Genomic DNA, 21,457 nt, shown 5'->3' with positions numbered 1-21,457 from the left:
AATGTCTATCTTTAATCTTGACATCTCACCAATAACCACATCCAATTTGCCCTGGCTCATAGATCTTACATTCCAGGTTCCAATGGTGTGTTGATCCTTAGAATATCAGATTCGCCGTTCACCACCAGAACTGTCGGCCACTAGCCATCCTTTCGGCTTTGAGCTAGCTGCTTCATCACGTCTGGGGCTAGTTCAGCTCATCCTCTGCTCCTCCCCAGTAGCATTTTGACCATCTTCCGACCTGGGGGGTCTCATCTTCCGATGGTATACTGACATATCTCTGGTTGTACTGATCCATTTAGTTTTCACGGCAAGAATACTGGGGTGGGTTGCCATTACCTTCCCCAGGGATCGCATTTAGTCTGACCTCTCTGTGACAACCTTCCCGTCTTGGGTGGCCCTTCACAGTTTAGCTCATGGCAACATTGAGGTGCTCAAGCTCCAGCACCATGACAAAGTAACGATCCTTTGCTGAAGATTCCACTCATAGAATTTTGTTATTAGGTGTATTAGAAGTATTGTAAGTAAGTAAATCTTTGATTACTCCATCTGAAGTGATTTTGGATGCCCAAATCCAGCAGGATTGTGCAAATATACACACATACATATATACAGAAGTGGATTCCTATTTTGTAAAATATTATGCTCTTCTCTTTAGGAGAAGTATGAGATACATAAGCATGCAAATAAATAATGATGCAGTGAAGACCCCTAGAGATTTGTTAATGCTGCCATTTGGGAGAAAATGGGCAGGAATCTTGTTTGTAGCTCCTTTTTAGAGGCAAGAGCTAGGTAAAAAGAGAAGTGCAACAAACAAATAACAAACTGCTTTCAAAATCTGCCCCACCTTTATTTCAGGAGCAACACTGTTTCTTTCCCTTCAGGGATGTCCACAGGGTATGGTCCAAAAAGTCAAGGTGATAGCCACAATGGTGTGATTAAAACTTCACCCAACTTTTTATGTGTCTTGCACACACAACACAGGCAGAGCTTCAATTGCACCATCATGGCCAACTTCTTGACTTTTGGACCACACCCTGCAGACATTCCTCTCTAGGAGAAAAGATACCGTAATCCAGGAGATCACAGATCTTAAACCTATGTCAACTATTAAGAGTGCATGAGAAGCAGCCACAGAAAATTGAGTGCTGAGTATAAGAATTCTGACACCTTTGCAGAAGCAAGCAGGGTGAGCTGGAAGGATCAAGGCATGTGTCTCTCTTGAGCAGCTGATTAGCTGGGTTCCATCCTTTCTTGAAAGGGGGCTTGAATCTCTTGAAGCTTTGTTGGTTTTTGCTTTTCTTTGAAGGTGTGTTTCTATTCTTGGTGTTCAGAGCCTGACTTATGTGTGTTTACATGTTATTTGACACAGGTAACATGCACCTGTGCTTTAACTTATTTTTTGTTCTATTAAGGGGTACAACATCTACTCCAGCCTTGCACAATTGGAACATTTTTATAAAGAGATACACTCAAGAATATGCCGTTGTCTTCTGATAACAAGCACCCAATATAAATGCATCTGAATTATCTCATAGAAGGGAGAGAGAAATTGGATGCAGTGATGAATGGGGATGTAAAATGCATATTTTATGAAAGAAATTGTCCTTTTGCATGAAATTCCATCATGTGGAGGATTGAATTTGTAATCTCTTTTTCATTGTATAAAATAGCAAGGTAGTAAAATTTAATGTGAGTGTATTAAATGTGGGAGGGATTTTCTTTTTAAAAAATCATCACAATGAGGGATGTATTGATGCCAATCATGTTATGAAAGAGAAGAAACAACAGAGCTATTTTAATAAAGTCTTTTCAACTTTCTTTTTAGCAATTCTGGCTGCAAAATGTTTAACCACTTTTAAAGTAATTAATGTTTTGTCACATTGTTTATAGGTTGCTACAAATAATTCAACATGATCCATTGGAGTCTTGCAAAACAATGGGAACAACTCTTCAAGAGAATAATCTATTGATTTAAAAATCTCAGCCTTCATGAAAGAGCAATCAGAAAGAGTTCCCTCCCCAACAGACAACTATATTTGAAGATGTTAACCTGTTATTTGTATCCCTTAGTTGAAGCATAAGAAAGTAGTAGGGCAGAAGGGGAGGGACACAAACTTTTCAACAGATGGTGCCTGACAAATGTATTAACTATGACAGGTGTATTAAAACCTGGCTATTCAGAACATGTTTTTGTCTCTTCAGTTAACCCAAAGTTCTGTACTCATGCTGTTGTTTCTGCTTTTTATGAGAGATAAGGAGACTGCCAAAATGTCAGTGGCCTGTTGTTAGATTCATACTGAGATGTGTATGTTCAGATCAGAGGACATTATCACAGCTGGATACAAAAATCTATTATCATCCATGCAAGAAAGGGAAATAAAGGGAATATGCTCAGTTCTTTAAAAAAGTGGAAGTTTCCATGTGGCTAATATGCAGTTTTTTTAAGCTAAAGAAGAGTAGAATGTAACAATTGAACTCTTAAAAAAATAAAAGTAAAAAGAAGAAAGTTATTATGATGATTGGTCAAAATGTATAGAACTTAGTGGATAACAGAGTAACACTGTGGATTTAATACACGTTTGGAAATGAGGGAAAATAATTTTAGTCCCAGTTCATCAGGAATTTCTCATGTGCTAGCATTTTTAACTTAATCATTTTTTTTAAAGCATAGCTATAATATATTCTCATAGGTAGTTATTTCAGGAAAGGATAAGTACCTTATTTAATTAAATGCTACTACCCATTCTTCAGCCCCTTGCAAGGTGGAATATAAATAATATATCAAGTTATTGTTCACCCAGAGAACCAATGCTTAGATGCTTCCTAGCACAGCCTCCATTGTTGCCATACCATTCCTTTTTCATCAGATGGGCTGAACTCCCTGGTTGGCTCTTGCCTGGACTAGATTATGGACTGGACAAAATATAACAGGTTAAAACTAAATCTGCACAAATCAGGATCCTTGGTGGTTGAGCAAGATCTCATCCAGATGGCTAAATTTCTTTCTGCTCTAGATGAGGAAAATTTTACCCTGAATAAGCAGGTCTACCAGTAAATGCTTTTAAATGCTGCTCAAGTCAGCCCTGTGGTTTGGGTGTTTAATGGAGGAGATATGTCAATGCACCCTTTTTCAAGAGGTCTGCAGTGGCTATCATTGTCCATGGATCACTTACTTCCAATTTAGACTATTGCAATGTGTGGTATGGGAGATGCCCTTAAAGGAGTCCTGGAAATTGCAAAAAGTCCAGAATGTGGCAGCCAGATTTCTGTCAGCTTTCTGGTGCAGCATGTCACACCTTTTTGGCTGAGCTGCACTGGCTCTCAATAGATTTCTGAGTCAAATTCAAGATGATTGCTATTGCATTTAAATCCCCATACAGCTTGGACTCTGCTTTCTTAAAGAAATGACTACCACATATGTTGTATCCTTGGAGTTATGATTTCTGTCAAAGACCTAGTCTATATATAGTCATTGGGGGACACCTACTTATAAACTATTTGTGAGGGTGCTGTCAGTGAGGGCTCCAGCATTCTATAATTCTCCCCCCCACCCCATGATTCAATGTGTACTTTTTCTGGCTAGTTTTTAAAAGAACCTGACATTGTATTTGTTTACCTTAACTTTCCCTTTTTAGTAAACTGAGGATGTTTTTAGTTTTTTGTCTAGATTTTAAGCTGATGCGTGTATTTTTATATGTTTTTAAAATTATTTATGGTAATTATATAGTAATAATTTTATATAACATTATTATGTAATAAAATTATATAATAATAATTTTGCTGGCTATTTTTGCTTAGATTTTATTGATATTGATTGTTGCTTTGTCAACCACTATGAGCTGACTCTGCCAGAAAGGTATGATATACAAATGTGAGAAATAAGTAAATAAGTACATAAATAAATGGTCCCCAATCATGGGAGTTATGTGGACTTTGAGTGATGGCTGAATGGAGAAAGGATGACTGATATGTAAGATTTTTTTCCTATGAAAATAAATTAACTGCCTGCATTTGATACCTCTTTCTAATTAACACTTTTTACCATGGAAGTTATTGCTGATGTAAACTTCAACCATAAGACCAACGTAACAGCTGGATGGAGTAGAAGCAAGTGCAGTCTTTCTTAAATTTGCTTGCAACCCCCCAGATAGCTACAATCCACAGTCTGAGAATCCCAAGAATATGGGATTTTATCCTTAAAGTTTTTAGGTGAAAGTTCAGGAGGAAAAGAGTCTTTTGTAGTGGGTTTCTATAATGTCTAATAAACAAACAAACAAACAAAATTTCCCCTTCATTTAAAAAACGTTGCTTCCAACCCAGTACATGATTCGAACCTATGCAGTGAAAGGTATGTGTGAACACTGATAGCATGGTGAAATAATATTTCATAAACCATCTCTTAACACTTTTACAGAGTTTGCTAATCAAATCAGCTTCATGAAAATATAATCCACTTAGTAACTGATTTTCTCACAAGATGTTATGCATACTCACTTGAAGCAGAATAGATGATTCATTATTCTTCTGCCACATTTAAAATGGCAATTTAACAAACACTCTATGACATAGTGATAAAGAAAACACAGTACAGGCTAACAGAATTCCAGGGTGTAAATGAAAAAAATATGCTTTTATTAGGTTTATGAACATTCTGGAAACCCAAATTCAGTAAAAATCAACAGCCCAAGCTAAAGTCTTGCATCTATAAAATATGTTCCTGCCAAGCATGAGAAGAATGGCTGAAAAGCCTGCCAAGGGAAGTCAAGGATGAGTTGTATAATTGTGTGGTCATTGGAACAACATCAAGCCAGCCAGTGTTGCAGCACCCTCATTCTGGATGATTTTATGTCAGTCTTCTGACTTACAGTATTAAGAGGATAACAAATTTGGGAGGGGGGGAATCACAGCTATAGCGATGAAAAATATTGCCTTACTTGCCAGTGGTGAGGCAAGTATAATTTGATATCTAGTCACAAAAAGTGATACAGATCCAAGATGCTGGGCTTACGGACTGAGCAGCTATGCTTGCGGGCTTAGCGGGTGGAATGGACAATGTGGCAATTTTGGGGGGGGGGCTCAGGCAGGTTTTCCTGCAGCCCAGGAGTGTTCTCCAGATAAAGGAAAATACCTGGAATCACTCCATCTGTCCTCCAGATGGCTGCTTGTAGCCAGAAGATCACAAACAGCATTTCACGTTCAACTGGTAAGAGCTATAGCTGGAAGGCAGGGCTGTCATCATTTTCCAAGCCATGCTGTAGCCTTAAAGGGACACTAAGACCAGCCACCCCATTTCTAAATCATCAATTTTTTATATTTTTTAGAGTATGCATACCCTAAGAGGCTTTCTACAGTGAGGAGAAGCTGGCTTTCTTGGAGATTATCAATATTTTGGGGATTACTTTTTTTTAAAAAAAAATCTTTTTTAAGTTTTGGAATTCTTTTTCCAAATATAAAGGAGGATTGAGAGTAAACAATTGTTTTCCTATTATTATTTTTGTATTAAATTTGAAGATATTAGCATTTTCCTACATATTGAATCAGCTGATTTGAACCTTCAGCTTTCTGTTTCTACTTTCCCTTGGGAACTGTGTGCTTGTCTCACTTTCACTTGTGTAAATACATCTTTGACTTTCACTGGTTAAGCTCCTATGGGGCACCATAATCTACTTTGTGAGTCATAGAAGATTTTAAACAGATTTTTTCTGACTCCTATCAAGCTTTTGTGCAAGACATTCAGGACATTGTGGAAAATATGAGGTCTAAAATGTGTCATCTGGTTGGGGATGTAGTGGATGAAAAAGGAATTCAACATTGATAGAAATGTTTCTTCTAAGAATGAGATCAGGATTTCTATTGAGATGCTGGTTGAAGTCTGAATAGTGGAGTTGGAGAAATTTAAGTGAAAGAGGGATCTGCAAGCAATAAGTGAAGCAGACTTTCTGGTGAAATGCCATGAAAAAGAAGGGGTCATTATGAAGGTTTTCTGAAGAGAAGTTGGAATTTTGAGGGGGGCAGTTGGGCTGTTTGATTTTTTTCAAGAGAAAAGCTCTGTGCACATTGTGGGGATATGTAAATGCTCTGGTTTATTTTGAAGTGGGGTAAGGGTTAAAGAGTGTTTACCTGGATTGCTTTTAGGGTTTGGCTGATGCTGTCTACAGTATCTTCCAACAAAATGGATACCCGCTCAACTTTATCAAAAAGTGCCTCACCACCCAACCCACTACAACCCAACCAATAGAAACTATGAAAACGATAACACTGCCATACATCAGAAACATCTCAGAAACCACCAACAGACTGTTACAACCACATGGCATCACCGTAGCACATACACCAACTAAAACTCTTCAAAACATATTAAGCAACCCAAAAGACCCAATAGCTCAAGAAGAAAAAACAGGAGTTATTTATAACATACAATGCAAAGACTGTAACAGCCACTATGTAGGACAGACAGGCAGAAGACTATCAGAGTGCATCTACGAACACTAACTAGCAGTCAGAAGACATGATGAGAACTCCTTAATCTCACAATACATGGACAGACTCAACCATAGTTTCAACTGGGAAACTGTGAGCATCCTAAACCAAGCCAAATCCAAACACGCCAGAGAATTCCTAGAAGCCTGGCACTCAGCAAAGCAGCCATCAACAGACACATAGATATAAACAACATTTACATACCATTCAAAAGAGACAATAGAAAAGCCAAAAGACCAGTACACCCCCTTGCCAGCAATCAACACCCAGATATGCAAAAATCAACACTAGGATTAACACCAGATGAACCATCAAACAGCACAAAACACCCTAATCAAGGAACTATTAACTCAGGCAATCAACCAAGCAGCAAACAACAGCCCAATCAAATAACTCCCAAGGAGAGAACAACACCCCTACCAACACAAGCAGGGCAAGCCACAGTATATAAACTGAGAGCAAGGCCCACTCCCTCTTTGCACTGACGATGTTGCCTAGTCTGGCAATGAAACGTCTGCAAGAAAACAACAAGGTTCAGAGAGCACCAAGGACTCCACATCTCAGCCCTGAGCTACAAATATTTGCTTTGATTGATATTACATATTTATTTAGAACTATGTGCTACTTAAATATAATAAAAGAAATAGCTAAATTGTTACATTTAAAATAATGGTGAATGGTCCATGACATCTGATACTATGGCATCACTGCAAGTAAGCTGATACAGGATGCCTTAATGTGTCCAATCAATATTTCCATGTGAATCTCAAGCATACTGTTTAGATTACCCTAAAAGAGGAGAATATATTAGTATAAGAAGTACATATTTGGATAAAATCAATAATGTGTTATTATATTACTTAATTCCCTGGCAGCACATCCTTGATGGGTTAAACTTTCTTGCCCTTTCAGAGGCTTCTCTTTTCTTTATTAAGATATTGAAGCTGTGAATAACAGCTAGGTAAGATGAATGTTCAGTTAAGCCATTTACAAGATTTAATAGAAATAATAAATTATAGTAACTACTGTTCACTGGACAATCCCAGGTTTGTGGAGTAGACTTATCATATTAGCCCAATTTTTCATTCATTCTGCTACAATAAGAACTTTATTGCGAAATGGGGAAGTACCTGCCTGAGTTTTCTTCTCTGACTTCACTTTAGAGTATATATGAATTCTGATCCAAAAAGAAAAAAGCTAAAGAACTAAATACAGATTCTCCAGTCATTGTTTTTCATTAGTTAGATTCCATTATAATAATAATACTTTCATGTTTCATTCATTGATAGAAAATGGGAATCCTTCTGTTAAAATAAAATATTGGATGAAAAAAGGCATTATCAGTTGCATTAGAAGCTAACAGCATATTATCAGATGCCTGCAACGATAATGCTTTATGAGTTTGAAGTCAGTACCACTGATACGGTATAAAAAAACCAGCCAATTTCCAACATCTTATCTGCTGCACTTTTTTTTTAACAAGGCAGGAATTAAATTAACTTTAAAAAGCTGAATATATGTATGTGTATGTGTATGTGTATGTATGTATGCATACGTGTGTGTGTGTGTTTGTGTGTGTGTATTGTTTAATTGCCATTCATCAGACATTAAGTGTGGGTGCATGGAGAAAACTGCTATTAAGATTTCAGTTGGACTTCATTAATATTTGATATACATCTTGAAGAACACCAAGGGACACAACATGAGCAACGTGGTCTTGCAGAACAGAATACAACAGAAATATCCAATAACAGGCATACAATCTGATTTAGGGGATATATCAGTGAATCTCTAAAAAGGACAGAAATTACATCTCATGCTATTAACATTCCCTAAAGAGTCTACATCTTCATTTCCAACATAATTATGTGTGCTAACAACAACAACAGCAACAACAACATAAGCACAATGGCTTTAGTATTGGAAAAAAAAAAACACCCTCCTCAAAAGAAACAAAACAAAATCCCATTGAGAAAATTTCAACATACAGAGAATACATATCAAATAGTGTATCCAGTCAAAGCGTAGCAAGGGACTGAAAAGCCTGCAGCAATGTATACAATGGATGGCATTAAGAAAAGGTCTAAGAAGTTGTTCCTTGTAAATGAGAATAGAAACAGAGGGTTTATTTCTCAACTTCTCGCTAGGGCTGATACGTTTCCATTTCCTTTTTTATTTGCTAAAGTTGGAAGTGGACATGAGAGTTGTTAAGCTGAACTAACAATAACAAACATACTGTGTACCATATAGAAAAACTAAAGGCTCCTTCTTATAGGCTAAGGATGAAATCAGAATCACTACTAGAGTCAAGTGTTTTGGTCAATCAAAAGTAAGGCCTTTGTTTAGGGCAGTGTTTCTCAGCTTCAGCAGCTGTAAGATGTGTGGACTTCAGAATTCCCCAGCCACACATCTTAAACTTGCTGAGGGCATAGGTAAAGGTAAAGGTTTCCCTTGACGTAAAGTCCAGTCGTGTCCGACTCTAGGGGGCGGTGCTCATCTCCGTTTCAAAGCCTTGGAGCCGGCGTTGTCATAGACACTTCCGGGTCATGTGGCCAGCACGACTCACGGAACGCCGTTACCTTCCCGCCGAAGCGGTACCAATTAATCTACTCACATTTGCATGTTTTCGAACTGCTTGGTGTGCAGGAGCTGGGACGAGCAACGGGCGCTCACCCCGCCGCGCGGTTTCGAACCGCCGACCTTCCGATCGACAGCTCAGCGGTTTAACCCGCAGCGCCACCGCGTCCCTGCTGAGGGCATAATATAAGGTAAATTTGCAATAGGATATATGAACTTGTTTAAGCTCACAGTTCTTAGAATTACAGTGAATAAGGAATCAAAATGAATCCTAATATGTTAGGAGGTCTTCCATGCTTTTTAAGCTCTTGATAGGTTTTTCCTCAGACTAGGGAAAATTTCCCTAGCTTTTTTCCCAGTCAACACCATACTGCCAGGAATAAAAAGTGTATAAGATTCTTCTTCTATCTCAACAGCTCTTGGTAATTCTTGTGTCTTGGATCAGACAAATGCTTTGAGGTCCACTAAGGGCTAAGCTTCCACAAAACAGGGGCAAGGGATGGCAGTCTGATTGGCAGGATTTTAAAATGGTCAAGAAAATGCTCTTTATTTGGTAAAAAGCTTTTGTCAGTAGATCAGAGGTTGCAGGGAAAGAAAGCTGATGTGATGAGAGATGTTTGTTTCCAGTGGTGATGCATTAAGAAGGTCTATGGGAGTGAAGAGAGGGCCTGAGGAATTTATTTTATAGAAAAAGATTTTTTTTAAAAAAAAATACATCACCCCAGTTGCTACATTAAAATCTAAGTATAACTTTAGTGACAAGACTTGCTACTGAAATGATATGCAGCCCCTGATGAGGAGTCAAAGATTCTCTGTTGAAATTCCATATTCATTTGTGACTATGTCTGGAATAGTTTTCAGATACTTTTGCATTAACTGGATGACCTTAGTATTATAAGAAGGCATGGGAAGTGGCTTGTATCTTTGTATTTTGGCTTTTTCGAGATAGCTAATGGGGAATTTGAGTGAATGAGCAACAACCATTTAAGATAATTAGCTTGACTGTGGTGATGTATAATCTTTAGGCTGCAGTCCTAGGTGTGTGGATCTCCATATTTCCAAAAGCAGGGAGCTTTGACCCCAGGGAGAGAAATACAACCCTGGGGAAGAGAGCATTTCTGCATTTCTCCTGGGGAAATTCCTTCCTTTGCCTGTGCTACAGCAATGATGTTGGAGGTGGGAAAAGGGGAGTCCTAAACATATTGGGAGAGGCTTTGGCTATGCAGCATTCAAAGTTTTCCCTGCCCGCCACGCATACCCCAAACTGAACTCTCATCTAAGCCAGCCCTTGAACTGATGTAGATGTATTCTCCACCATTGATTTCAGCTGGAAACTTCATTTCTGCTTTGAGAATGTTCAGGAACATAATTGCTATTTTATTGTTGTTTTCTAACTCATATCTTAAGAAAGTTTTATTTATTTCTGATAAAATTCAGATGAAATAGAATTCTGACAGCAGATATAAACTTTCTCCTGCTCTCAATTTCTTGTTCTCTCTGAGTTTGCAACAAAGGACACCACTGTTTCCATATCCTGCAAATGTCTATTATCTTTTTAGTTTGGCAAGGTAATGTCTGTGTGCAACATAAACGCCACTGAGTAAACATTAAAAATGCCAGCTGCTACAACCAAGGGCAGCATATGGTACAGCCACTGCTACCCACATTCTATTTCTTTTAGAATAGCAGATATTTTCCTCCAGCTTTAGATCACAAGGGATAAGAGCAGCTGACCTTTAATGTACCCTCTTTGGCTTAAAGTATGCTTTCTATTTTCTCAAATAGAAAGAAAGAGGACAGTGACAGAATAGAGATCAAGTTATTGAGAAATAAAATAGTGTATGATTATAGACTTCCTAATGGTAGAAGCTATGAATCATGAGTCAAAGTTTCTAGAGTAGGGCACATATTACAGAATCTCATAAGGAAGCCCTGAAACTTTAGTTAAGCCCACTACAGTGAAGATGAAAGAAATCCCTCCCAATATTAAGGTTCGTATGTCTGTGTGTGTGTGTGTGTGTGTATTTTTTCACCTGACTGATCTGTTACTATGATTTAAAAGTCTCTGGCAGCTCTCACTTTCTTTAAGCTCCAAAGTTCACATCTATTCTATCTGCAGATATGCTCCCTTAGGTTAAGGAAAGTTTTCAGTCCAAACAGCATTATTTCACAATTATTTCAGGTGAAAAATTGTCTTTCCAGACTATTTATTCACCATGAATTCTGTATAGATTTATCTTAACACACAAGGCACACCATCAAAAACAGTGTTAAGTGGCATATCATGGTTCTGCAGTTCAGAAGACATGGCAAACATCTGGAAGCTTTACAAAATCTTCCCTGCATTTATCAAATGCATGGACGTTCAATTATGATTTTCCCCCCTTCCCCTTCCCACTTTTCTTTCTATGATTGACTGAATGATTGGTTTTATATCAAGGAACATTCTATAATTTTTGCATTGGATTGAACTGAGGAGAGAGAGAGAGAGAAAGAGGGATAGAGAGATGACAGATGGATGGCATTAATGGGAACTCAGCCCAGTTATTGATGATCAGTAACATATATTCCATAAGATGTTTCAGTGAATTATTCTACTGAACATACAAACATAATCCTGATGCTGCATCAGAAGTGATTGGATGAATGTAGAATAAATGTTTCTACAAACTTATGTTTCAGTGGATCTGTGCTCTTTCAGACTGCAACTCCCATCCTAGCAGTGCAATTTAACAGTATTTATTCACCATCAGTCGGTTGTCAAATGCCTTAGAGAGGTTTAGAAATAAATGTGCTTGTGCATAATAGATCCATTGACTTCTGATGCAGGAAAGAAATCTGTTTTCCCAAAGAATCAGAAGCACTTCCTTTAAGGGTAATTCGAAGAGGTGTACATTTAAATGGAAAAAAAAATGATTTTTTTCTTTCATAGCTGTGATGTTTTAAATGCTAATTTTGACAATTGTTTTTATGGAGAGATGGATTAGGAATATTATATATGTGTATTATATGTCTCTGTGTTTAATTTATACTTACTCAGCCCCCTGATTCAAGCTGCTGTAAGTTTTCATTTTCTTGCTGCCTTGAAAAGTAGGTTTTCTTGACACACTGTTTGGCACAACTTGGTTTTAATGCAAGTACCTCCAGGTCTACCATCCCAATTCCTATCTTTAGGGAATGACACAAGAATGATAAAACCCCCAAGAATCCCTTTGTAGATGCTACGTAGTACATACACACCACTGTCTTCTTCCCTGCAGATACCCTAGAGGAAATCTCATGCACCTAAACTTCTTAATACTATAAGTGAACTTCAGCCTTTAGTATATTTCTTTGAATTTTTTTTTCAAATACATCTGGGCACAAAGTCAAAATATTCAAAAAGGAGAAAAAAGAAAAATCTGCCTTTCAAATCTTTTTGCTTAGATTCTCTCACTTTATTAAACTTTTCCTTTCCTGTTAGCCCTGAGAGTCAGCAAACTCAGGAAACCATGACTCTGTGGATTCCTTGGAAAGGTCTTTATTACTAGTAATGTAAAGTGACATGATCATGAAAATCTACCACAGTAGTTCTCCCACACAACTTATACCTGGTGTAATTATGGTGGAGTTACTCTGAGTCTCTTTCTCATACTTTGGACCTTTCCTGGACTCAGGAATCTCTTCTGTAATAGACCTGTTTCCTCATTTAACTGTCTTTCTGCCTCCTCTGAGGTCCCTAACTCTGTAATGCATTTAATCATAGCCTAATTGCTGGAATATTTTTTGCTTTACCTTTCAGGCCGCTATCATCCTATAGGTATAAAACTAGCAGTTTACTGGATGTGCCATTGAGAGGTGTAATTTGGACCATGCTCACCCTTTGTAGAATCATCCCACTGACTTCATGTGATGGCTCTGACATAAACTGATTGTCTATGAGTAGGGTAGGCTCAGTCCTCTCTTCTCTTTATAAATATGTGTCCCCTTGATGACATCATAGAGAAAGACCAGTCTAAATAAATGAAGACTAATTACATGAAGTCTAAATAAAACTGGTAACAAGGAGACACGTGTGAGAAAATACAACATCCAGGAGAAGAGAACAAGAGAAGAGTGAAATTTCTAGCATGCTTTCAAGACCCCCAAAAGCAAGATAGAAAAGTGGTGTCTGAATATAAATGTCACTCCTACATATCCATGGGAAGAGTTTGATTGATTTAGGAAGGTTTAATAATGATAATACTAAAAGTGTCATTTCATATACATGAAAAACTGCAAGACAAGTCATGTTGCCCTAGCCTAATATACTGGGTCTAATACAGCAAACATCAGGGAGCTAGTTATATAAGTGCATCATTCTATACCTGCACAGACTGCAGATTCATCATTTCCTTTTTTTTAATAAGAATTTTATTAAGTTTAAGACAAACATAAAAACTACAAAAAGCAAAAAAAACCTACCAAAAAAAAAAGAACTAAAAAAGTGTGAAACACAAGGAAAAAGAATTTTGAAGATTACATACAAAGGTGACTTCCGACTTTAACAGCAAGAATATACAGCAATTTCCATAATCAATCCCTTACTCTATATCAAACCAAGAACACATTATTTCTATAAATCCTTCCATTAGCACATATACAAATCACTAATACACTTGCTCCTTCTGCTTATAAAAAGAAATACACACACACACACAGACATACACACACACATATATACACAGTATACATATATTGTATATATATCACATTATATATACAGTATATATAAATTTCTAAATCAACTTCCCTCCCCCATAAGACAACATCCATTCAATTATTTTCTTTCTACCACTATTCTATATATTTCTATCCACTATAATAAAAATCAAATTATAAAACATCTAAATTGTCTGCTTTTATAATTAATAATACTACAACAATCTTAACCCCATTAAACCTGAACAGGGGTGGAACCAAGACAGCAGTCCAGCAACACACATTTTCTTACCCTCCTGCTCTTTATAATTTTATATTACCTTTAAATGGCACTTTGGAAGTATTTTAGGTTATTATATTTTTTTATTAGATTGTAAATATATTCATAAACTTTTATGACAAGATAATCGTGGAGGTAAAGTTGCAGGCAGGAGGGAGTGAATTCAAACATCATGGGAAAAAGAAAGAAAGGCCAAGGCATCAGCCCAGGCTTTCCTTCCTCCTCAAAGTCTGCTAAACAAACTAAGACAGAAGAACATCCCATAGGAAAGGAATCTAAAAGCCTGTGCTCCCATTTTGCTTTTCAGCCACCATGCAACCCTACTAATCAACTCAAAATGGATGGTGTCTTGAAAAACAACCAGCCAGTAGTCATAAGTAACAAGTTTTTATCTCCACCTCTTAGCCTTTCTAACAGATCCTCAGTGATGTTTCATCTTCTCAGTTAATTGTTAATTTTTCTTATGATTTTTTTGAAATGGTACTGTTGAATGCTTATCTTCTACTCATTCCTCTCCTTATGATTCACTGAACATTTGGGCAAATTTGGAAGTGACAATTTTAAAGCTAAAGGTAAAATGCCCAAATGCTATTATAGTTTTGGTAGGTGATTTCAATGCCAGGCTGGGAGATTCCCTACAAAGTTTTGTCTACTCAGGTGTTATACCTGAGGATTACTTATTATCTGTTTCCCCTTGGCATTCTAGAGACCAAAAAACCACCCAAAAACCTGCAGGTTCACAGTTGGTTTCTATTATTTATAACTAATTTACACATTTTAGTTGGTAGAGATTCTGGTTTTATATATCCTTTTACTTATGACTGAGGCAATTTTAGTACGGTTTTAGATTATAGCTGCTGAGCTTGCCGATCGGAACATCGGCGGTTCGAATCCGCGTGACGGGGTGAGCTCCCGTTGCTAATCCCAGCTCCTGCCAACCTAGCAGTTCGAAAACATGCAAATGTGAGTAGATTAATAGGTACCACTTTGGCGGGCAGGTAATGGCATTCCGTGTAGTCATGCTGGCCACATGACCACGGAAGTGTCTACAGACAAACGCCGGCTCTTCGACTTTGAAACGGAGATGAGCACCGCCCCCTAGAGTCGGACACGACTGGACTTAATGTCAAGGGAAACCTTTACCTTTACCTTTACCAAGAGACAAACTTGAGATGTTTTCAGATATACAAGTCTTGATGAGAGAAGACAGTGACCACCAACCAATCTCAGTCTCTTTCTGAGGAAGATCCAATATTCAGAAAAAATTACCTTGTGATAAGAGGTTCCTTGCAAATCTGGAAGTGAGACAGGATAGAAAACTTAAATGGGCCAAAGTTGATACTGAAGCATTATCCAGCTTTCTGGATTCTGTACAGCTCCAGACCTGGAGAAACTTAATTTCTTATTCATCCTTAGACGCAGATAATATCTTGGCTTCCTATGATGGTTTAAGACATTCACTGAGAAAAAATTTTACTGTTAAAATCCTGTTGAGGAACAGACAACAAGTCAGAGCTAATTGGTTTGATTCTGTATGTTCTCTTAGCATAAAACTTTTGAGGGCTGCAATACGCTGGGCCTGAGGCTGTTCCACCTCGGAAAATCATCCTAATATGTTGAAAGCTAAGCATGATTATAAGAAACTGATAGCTTCTAAGAAAGCTTCCTATAGAATCAGATTATGGTCGGATTTGGAAGTTTGGGCAAAGAGTCAAATTCAGTCTTCTTCTGGAATGCTGTTTCATTTTGATATTCCCATTCCTGCCTTGGTGTAGGAGGATTTTTATTCTAATCCCTTTTTTAAAACTAATCAAGATTTTATGTATAAACAAACTTTGGAAAATCTTCCCACCTGGCCTCCTGTTTCTGTTTCAGAAATTAAATCTATTATCCATTCATTAAAATCTAATAAGGCACCAAGTGAAGATTCTCTGCCTCCAGAACTATTCAAGACCTACATGGATTGGTGGGTGCCCTTGCTAGCAGGGTTATTTACTTTTATAAATAATACTGGCTGCATACCTGCAGGTTGGGAAGTTGCCATTATTGTCCCCTTAAATAAAAAAGGGGACAGAGGTAATCCAATCAATTACAAACCAATAAGTCTTATTGGAATTGTTGCCAAAATGTATGCAAAGCATTTGTTGAATAAAATTGAAGTTTGGGACATGGAGAATAACCTCTTGGTGGAGGAACAAGCAGGATTTATGCCAGAGTGTTCTACAACAGATAATTGCTTTACTTTAAACCATCTTGTATCAAAGCATTAAAAATGGGTAAGAAACTGTTTACTGCATTTATAGATTTAAGCACAGCCTTTGACTTGATAAATAGAAATATCTTGTGGAAGAAACCGGCGGATCTAAATATGGATCCTAGACTCCTTTTTTTTGGTTAAAGCTCTTTATTCCAAGACGCAGGTGAAAATTCGCAGTGGTGTAGGTGGATCCCTAACTAAGAATATATCTACTAATGTCAGGGTTAGACAGGGTTGCATCTTAGCACCTGTGCTCTTCAATCTTTACATTAATGACTTACCAGGTTTTTTGCATGTGGCAAATACACATATGTGCAAAATCTTTAATAGATTTATTAATATCCTATTATATGCAGATGATATGGTTTTATTAGCTCATTCTCAAATTAGCCTGAGAAGATTGTTGCAAAAGCTAAGTTCCTATTGCACCCTTAACTCTCTAATTATTAATAAAAGTAAATCTAAAGTGCTGGTATTCAGTAAAAAAAAAAAGTGAAATACAATTGGCATATAAATGGAGAATCCATTGAACAAGTGAATTCTTATACTTATTTAGGGGTGACTTTCACTAATACTGGTTCTTGGATGAAACTTTTTAGAAGAGGTGAGGCAAGAACTGAAGCAAGTACCAAAAGGCTGTACAAATTATTTTATCATAATGAACCAGGCACTTTGACACCTATTTTGAAAGTCTTTAGGGCCAAAATAATTCTGACGATGACTTATGGAGCTGAATTATAGGGTTTAAATAAAGCTTCTCACTCAAACAAATTCAAATGTCCTGAGGCACATTATAGGAACTGATAGGAACACGTCTGCCTCAGCAGTCAGAGCTGAATTAGGCTTTTATTCTCTAAATAGTTATCTAATGATTAAAGTTTTTATATATTGGTTGACAATTCAAACAATGGACCTTAATAGACTTCCTAGAATCTGCCTAATTGAACAGCTAAGTATGACACCACCTACTACGTGGACTTGTCAACTTTATGATGTTATCTCACATTGTGGGCTCTCTGTTCAGCACTTACTATCCAGGGCTCCCCAAGCAAGGACAATTTTTATGCAGAGGGTTATGGACATAAGTGCCCAAACTGATTTGGAGCTTTTAGCCAAAAATAGATCTTTAAAGTGGTTGGCTATTAACAAAACAAATTTTCACCCTGAAAAATACATTTCTATGAGTCTACCCCAATCTTTAAGAAGGGCTTTTTCCAGATCTGAGTTGTTGGATTCAATGGTCAAATATGGATGCTTTCACAACATTCCATACTATGAGGGAACTTGTACATGCAGTTCGTCTGATATTGAAAATATTTCTCATATCCTGTTTAATTGTAAACTATGTGCATCTATCAGGCTTAAATATTTATCAACACTATTGGAAAGAACAGTGTACTGGGACCTGAATGTTAGATTGTCTTATTTTCTCCAGGGTAATAATACATATATAGTATGCAGAACTGCTATGTTCATATTGAAGGCTGGGGCTTTAAGATCCCAATATATTGAGCAAACTGGGGTACCCTGTAAAGGTGACTCTCTCAGATGATTACTGCCTCCTTGTACTGTGATCCCATATATATGTATTTTGTTTTATTATTTGTTTTATCCGTTCTTATTATTTGATTATGCTTTGCTTATATTTTAATTTTATCTTGCTGTATCAATAAGGTCAATTCAATTAATCAGTAAAATGAAATGAAATTGCAAAGATCTAAAGCCAAACAATTATTATTATATCTTATAGATACCTTATAAATCTTACAAATCAAACTGTCATGATCAGTGCTCATGACACAAACAAACCTTTAAAAAAGTCCATTAAATCTTAATCCAAGTCATTAAAAAGAAATAAAATCATAATAACCTCATAATCAATCCAATTACACTTTCTTAAATTTTTACCCTGCTTCAAAGTAAACCAGATCTCCCAATTAGGCCCAAGACAACTGCCCCCCTTAGAAATTCAGACTTCTCAGCAAAAAAACTCCCATGAAGCAGATTCTCTTCTCTCCCATAACATTTTCTCAGAAAGTCATAACAATTGCTTAGAAAAACAGCTTTAATCTGCAACTGAAACTTTCATTTTAACCCCTTCAGCACCAAAATATAGTCTTTATCTGGCATTACTTCAGCCTCATTGTCAATAGAAAGGTCAGTGTCCTTTTCTAAATCTTCATCTTCTTTCATAACATTTTCAACCAGATGGCACATTTTAGAAATAATATCTTCCACAATATCCTGAATATTCTGCTGAATAGCTTGACAGCACTCTGATAAAAATCTCTTTGAGAGTCTGTTTTTGCTCACAATGGAACTCTGAAAAATCCTCTTTGAAATCTTCCATCTTTCAGGCAGTAGATTATGGCACCCCCTAGATGCTTGATTCATGCAGATGGGAGTTAATGAGTTAATACAAAGCATCCAAATGAAACTGAAACAGGAGAAGATGTGCCAACAGACAGGTCCCAGAGAAAGTGAACATAAAGCTGAAAGTTAAAAAAAAGGCAAATCCAATGTGTAGGAAAATATTCAATCCTTCAAATTCAGTACAAAAATAAAATAACAGGAAGTGAATTATTTATTCTCAGTCCTCCTTAATCTTTAAATGGGAAAACAGGCCAAAACTTGAAAAGATTGCTAAAAGTAATCCAGAAATGATGATAAGCACCAAGAGTGTGCTTCTTCTTACTGTAGAAAGCCTCTCCTAGGGTACAAAACTTAAATAAATAAATAAATAAATTGGGTGTTTAAAAAATGGGGTGGCTGGACTTACTGTCCCTTTACTGTCCAACCCTGCAGTGTGGCTTGGAAATGATGAAATTCCAGCCTCCCAGCAAAGTCTTACCTGTCGATTGCGCACACTGTCCACAGTCTGCTGGCTGCAACTCACCATCTGGAGGACATATTGGTCGATTCCAGGCTTTTTCCTTGCTCTGGAAAAAAGCTCTGGGCTACAGGAGAAACCATCCTGAGCCCAAAAAAACTGTCATGATGCCAGTTCTGCCCGCAGAGCTCATGGGCACAGCTGCTCAGTCCACAATATCCCCACCAGAAGTCGCAGATTCATTATTTCCTGATTCTTTAGTTCATGTACAAATCTCTGGAAAAGGAGAGTTCCATACAGATGCATTTGGCATTTTTATTGTCTTGATATGCAAGACATACAGCATATGTAGGTGGTTTTGGTAATCTGGTCCTCAGCCTTCCCACAAGCTTCTTTTATGTTCTTTAAGCACTTTGTTGATTTGCAAGTACAATGGCTTTTCTGTGTGTCCATCAACTATAGGTTAAGGAGACAGACTCCAATGAAGGCAAAAAAGGAAAACATCTGCACATGCCTTGAGAGACTATTAAAGTCCTTCTCTTATTTCATAATAATTGCTTTCTTACTGATGTAGAACACTGTGGCTAGTCAAGTTTCATTTCTATTTCCGTATGCAAATATATGATAGTGGTTGGACTGTCATTGTAAACAAATGGCAAATAGGAGCACCCAGAATTTTCTATAGATGCTGATATATCTGTGCTTGGCAAACAGGTTGTCATTAAGTCAGAATGTATTCTAATAATCTGATATTTTAATGCTGATCTTCATAAATTGTGTGGAAGAAGGTCAAGTAGTTAAATTTCTATTTGTACTGCAGTGATTTTAATATACAGTAAATCAAAGCATAAGATTCATTCATTCATTCATTCTTTATACAGTATCTGTATAATCCCTCAATCATAGACTAGGACTGAAAGTGACCCAAATTAATATTGAAATAGATGAAAAAGGTCCCAACAAAGCTAACCTAGAGATGATCCCTACTGCATCAAGGATAAAGGCTTATCTGATCACATTAAAATCAATTTAAAAAGTTAAGAATAGGATGGATTGGCTATACTTTTAATTTTTCAGAAATTAAATTATGGAACAAAAAACTGAGACAATCAGAAAGAAAATCTCATCCAAGTGCAAACTTGCAAAAATGAACACATGCAGTAAACAAGCGTGTAATATATCAGGTAGGTCACTGCCTCCCTCCACATCTATTTTATTTCCAAAATCTTGGCATTATTTATACTGACTCAAGAAAGAGTGTGATCCCTTCTGCTTCATGAAATACGTATGCAAGGACTTAGACTTAGGATTTCAATTTACAATACAGAGGGAATAGAAAATAATATGTTTTTGAAAAGGATCCTAATTCGATTAACTATGCTGAACTTCTTAAATTAAAGAAAAAATGTTTCTCCTAATTAAGCTTCCCTAATAATTGAGTATTTCTCCTTCTGGAAGAAGAGGCCAAGAAAGATTGCATGGGGGTTAACAAAAGCAAAGTCTTGCCATATTCAAAGAAACTTATACGTGGGAATTATAAAGTTAAAGGGGTTTGAAGATTATCAGATTCATCTCATAGCTATGTTATATACTTATCAAATCATTTTCCCACAATGACATTGATTCACACAACCAGAACTGGTGATGTGATATATAACTGGTGATCTGCGTCTGCAGGTAACTAGTGCCATTTTATTTAGCAGTATTATGGCACAGTACATATTTTAAAGTGATATGGAATCCTTTTCTTGTTTTTTATACTGTTTACTTTTTAAAAACCTATCATTTTGTAGTTTGGGGACCGCTGCCAAATAATTTCCAGTTTAAGATTTAAGTTTAGATTTTACAATCTTATACTTTGCTGAACAAATATGGCATTGTGAATATACTTTTTTCCAATAAGTCTTGCACTGTCAGCAATTTTCTATGAATCTTTAGTGCCCTTTGGGCAATTAAAGCGTGTTTTACATGTTAGGAAGAGGAGTAGGGATAAGGATGCTTTCATGACACACTGTCACTTTCTACTAGAAGCACAAAAGAAGTCAAGTGTGCCATGTAGATACCTTATATCTTATTTGAAGGCCTTATATCTTATTTAGATCCTTCAATGTATATGATATGAGAAGATGGTGATATAGGGAGGCAGACCTAGTGAATTCATCTTCACTCCCTCCTATGTTGAGATTTCATGCCCTTGATGCTACCTGTTTTCATACAACACACTGTCAAAATATGATTTATGGGTTTAGCATGTTGTTTGATCCCTACCCATTATAGTTCAGTCAGCAAGTCAAAATGAAACAGATTATGACTTAACAGGTTGCATGAACATTATCATTATCTCTTTTGT

The sequence above is a fragment of the Candoia aspera genome, chromosome 7, assembly GCF_035149785.1.
Source record: "Candoia aspera isolate rCanAsp1 chromosome 7, rCanAsp1.hap2, whole genome shotgun sequence".
Lineage (NCBI taxonomy): Eukaryota > Metazoa > Chordata > Lepidosauria > Squamata > Boidae > Candoia > Candoia aspera.
The sequence above is the reverse complement of the archived record's forward strand: the minus strand, read 5'-3'. Positions refer to the sequence as shown.